Source organism: Gymnoscopelus braueri (assembly GCF_963280865.1).
Source record: "Gymnoscopelus braueri genome assembly, chromosome: 15".
NCBI lineage: Eukaryota > Metazoa > Chordata > Actinopteri > Myctophiformes > Myctophidae > Gymnoscopelus > Gymnoscopelus braueri.
Window position 1 is genome coordinate 45219561 of NC_137620.1, and position 4579 is coordinate 45224139.

General features: G+C 41.7%; 1 long non-coding RNA gene across 1 annotated transcript; it reads right to left on the bottom strand.

The window, feature by feature from the left end:
- Window positions 1–3183: 3183 nt before the first annotated feature.
- LOC308101270 lies at window positions 3184–4015 on the bottom strand. The gene is made up of 3 exons (XR_013934525.1): window positions 3875–4015; window positions 3643–3792; window positions 3184–3558 (listed from the first exon to the last, which is right to left on the bottom strand). It is a non-coding gene; the product is annotated as an uncharacterized lncRNA (long non-coding RNA).
- Window positions 4016–4579: the final 564 nt, after the last annotated feature.

The following is a 4579-nucleotide window of genomic DNA, read 5'->3' on the forward strand; positions in this document are numbered from 1 at the left end:
ACTGTTTATTCTATTGTTTTCCACAGAAGCTCAGCCTTTAACCTACCATTACCTTGTGTTGTGGATATAACATGATGGCTGACTCAAATAAATGTATTTTTGTATAACTTAGAAATTCCAAACATAGTAACCAAAGGGGCTGTGGGAGTGAACACATGAAACACAGTGAGGATGTGATTGTAAAGGGTTCTTGTCTGGAGATGTTTGATGTCTCATGTCTCAGTGAAGACATGGATAGAAGAGGGACAGACACTACATTTTAACTTTCTTTTTTTTTTAAACTTTTTTTGCATCTTGAGTAAATGTCCTCTTCCTTACTTTGTTTTAACATTTCATACTATTTTATTTTATTCTCAAAAGATTTTCACCAAAGGAAAACATGTAAATGTTGTAGCAGGTGACCCCCCCCCCCCCCCCCCCCCAACAGCTAACATTCCTTCAAAATGATTTCATACGTTTATATAAAATATATACAAATTATCCATAAATAACATTTAAAAAAAGGAATAGTGAAAACAGCCGATCTACAAGATCGACTGTTTTCACTTAATTCATACACATAATTGACACATAAATAACGTTTAAATAATGAAGTTTGGGGAAGACACCAAATTTCTCCTTTCGGAACTAAAAAGACCACTGACTTAAAGGGATATTTTACTTTCAAAATCATTTTGGGTCATTTTATCGTCTACTCAGGCTTTTGTGTTTCACCCCGGACAGTTTTTTAAGTTAACACGGTGCCAGAATTTTACTCCACGACGAGCAATCCATGTAAACAATGCATGCGTGCACGGTGCACGATGGTCCTGGCTAACGACTGGAACGATAACATCTCTCACGCGAGTCACAATGGCGGAGTGATCGTGCATCACCATCCCCCCCCCCCCGTGTGGAAAAACAAACAAAAAGATCGAATAACACGGTTTTAACCGGCACCTATGCGCTACTCATCGAAACATGTTTGGCACCCGATGTGTTCATGTGTTAATTGAGTATTTCGATATTTTATCACCCCTTCCCATAGAAACCCATTGAAACTTCAAACTCCATTTTAACCATGTTAGATTCATCAAAAACACCCGTCCTTGGTTCTGGTGACTGATGTTGTCCTTCTGATACGTGAGGAGACCGTGTTTTTTTTATTTTTTTATCCCACGATTCTTGTAACCCTTTTTTTTCACCCGGTGCCAATTTTCGAAGTGATCCTGGGCGCTACACCATTGATTGATTGAATATTTGATTAGGCACAAATGTAAAACAGCACAGTTACATTTAAAATACTTTGTCTAAAAAGTCAGTTAAAAAAAGTCCTTGCGGTCTTGTTTCCATTGAGGAATCATGACGTTACCAATTATGTGGGTTTGTAATGGGAAAACTAAGACTTTTGAAAAATGTATTGAGTAATACTGTCTGTCTGTCTGTCTGTCTGTCTGTCTGTCTGACTGACTGACTGACTGACTGACTGATAAAAAAATAGTTTAATTGATAATCCTTTTATGTGTTTTGCAGGGTCTCAGCCAGTGATCTCTTTAACTGGAATAAAAGGTGATCTCTTATCTTGGAGATGTGATTCTGGGTGCTGGTATCCTGAACCTGAGATGTCTTGGCTGGACAGTGATGGAAACAACATCAATGCTGAACCCTCAGTGACAGAGAAACCTTCAGATCACTGTTATGTTGTCCAGAGGACTGTGACAGTGGCTCTAACAGAGCATGTGACCTGTAGAGTTCACCTACTACACTTCAACTTCACTGTTGAGACACGCAGTGTTAAACCAGGTAATGAACATCACTCTCTATCATCTCTCTTTAACACATTGAGGAACCTCAGTAAACACTCTGTCATTCTGTCACACTGTATCAGGGTCTCATAAGCTCCTGAAAGGTCATCTGTGCATCCTCTAAATGTATTCTGTAGCATTATTTGTGCAAATGCAAATACTAAAACAGGTTATGGAGTGCAAAAAGAAGCTAAACAAATGATGTGGTTTGTGAGATCACACACTGTTTATTCTGTTCTTCTCTTCTCATAATGTTTCTAGAGACACTGTTTATTCTATTGTTTTCCACAAAAGCTCAGCCTTTAATCTACCATTACCTTGTGTTGTGGCTATAACATGATGGCTGACTCAAATAAATGTAATTTTGTATAACTTAGAAATTCCAAACATAGTAACCAAATGGGCTGTGGGAGTGAACAAAAAAACACAGTGAGGATTGTAAAGGGTTCTTGTCTGGAGATGTTTGATGTCTCATGTCTCAGTGAAGACATGGATAGAAGAGGGACAGACACTACATTTTAACTTTCTTTTTTTTTTAACTTTTTTTGCATCTTGAGTAAATGTCCTCTTCCTTACTTTGTTCTCACATTTCATACTATTTTATTTTATTCTCAAAAGATTTTCACCAAAGGAAAACATGTAAATGTTGTAGCAGGTGACCCCCCCCCCCCCCAACAGCTAACATTCCTTCAAAATGATTTCATACATTTTCGAAATATATAAAAATTATCCATAAATAACATTTAAAAAAAGGAATAGTGAAAACAGCCGATCTACAAGATCGGCTGTTTTCACTTAATTCATACACATAATTGACACATAAATAACGTTTAAATAATGAAGTTTGGGGAAGACACCAAATTTCTCCTTTCGGAACTAAAAAGAACTAAAAAGACCTAAACTTAAAGGGATATTTTACTTTCAAAATCATTTTGGGTCATTTTATCGTCTACTCAGGCTTTTGTGTTTCACCCCGGCCAGTTTTTTAAGTTAACATGGTGCCAGAATTTTACTCCACGACGAGCAATCCATGTAAACAATGCATGCGTGCACGGTGCACGATGGTCCTGGCTAACGCCTGTGTAGCATGGCGGTATAAATTAAGGTAGCCAACTACGCCACCTAGGGGATTGCGCCCTAGGAAATAGTTTTGGTAATCTAATAAACTAAAGTACACCACCTGAACAATGATAACTCCCTACGAGGTTCGTTGTACTGTAAGAATTGGAGGCAGAGGCGTGGCATAAAGTACAAACAGTAATCAAATGTATTCATACAATAATTAATAAGGGGCAGCATTTAACAAATGATGCATCGGGTTAAAATACTATAACAGTGGTTCAACAATAAAATTCATTGGCCCTCTAGGGATCGGCACTGAGGCGCACCAAGGGAAACGGGGAACCAGCTAGCCAGCCCAGGGCAGTGGCACCCCTAACCACAGCACACAAAATGACAACAAGCTAAAAACACACAAAATGGAGGGGATACCACCACCACTGAAGCGGGCGTCGCCTGGTCCCGACCTGGGGCCTCAGCACCAGAACTAAAATAGAGGGAAACAATACATTAATGAGGACCATGGCAGTTACAATACATCATTAATATACATTTTTATATCAGGTTGGGGGTAGACAATGTCTGTAAGCGACCGGGGGTGTCACGCAACATAATTTGGTAACCAGCTTGATGAGCTCAACACCAGGGCTGTTGGTCAATGATAGGGATCCAGGCAAAGGCAAAACAGCAGCGCAGTATTCCTCCTCACCAAGCCCTGGAGATGCAAGCGGCAGTATTAGCCTACTGTTAAATACTTGCTTCAACTCATGGCACCATGAAACATACAGACGCAACCTACCACTCAGTCAAGGGCAGAGTGCACAGTGTCACAATGCCTGCGGACACTAGCTCTTGGCTCTTGTGTATGGTGAAGTTACACCCACAGCATGGAGTAGACCACCCGAGGGGGACGTGCTCTCCGTGGAGAGACGGACATTTTCAAACGGGACTAAAACGACATAAAACAACCGGTCAAGTTCATGACCATTAATTATATGCACTACAACAAAACAACAAATTGTGAGACATACCTCCGATGATGATAACAGGACATCAAAGCTGAAGCCCAACAGGCCAGCTTTGATTTGAGGACATAATTGTCAGAGGACCCGCACACGCCGTGGACAAGCGTGGCTTGCTGAAGCCCAACAGGCCAGCTTGAGGAAACCCACACCCATGAGAGGAGACACCTTGCGCAAACAGAGAGTGTGCTGCTTAAATACTGGTAGCCTACCAATCAGCCCCCTGATGAGTGGGCGGGGGATGGGCAAAGTGGGAGACAACGCCCATCCTGCTACACCTGGAACGATAACATCTCTCACGCGAGTCACAATGGCGGAGTGATCGTGCATCACCCCCCCCCCCCCCCCCCGTGTGGAAAAACAAACAAAAAGATTTACTAACCGGCACCTATGCGCTACTCATCGAAACATGTTTGGCACCCGATGTGTTCATGTGTTAATTGAGTATTTAGATATTTTATCACCCCTTCCTATACAAACCCATTGAAACTTCAAACTCCATTTTAACCATGTTAGATTCATCAAAAACACCCGTCCTTGGTTCTGGTGACTGATGTTGTCCTTCTGATACGTGAGGAGACACCAGCCTCCCACAGCCTGGGGAGCCCAGGGCCGAGCTCATGCCTCCTTCAATGCATGAGAGCCAACTGACCACCTTGTCACCTGACAGGGGAGAGTTTCCCCGGTTGGCCGTAGCGCGTGGAAGGAACACGT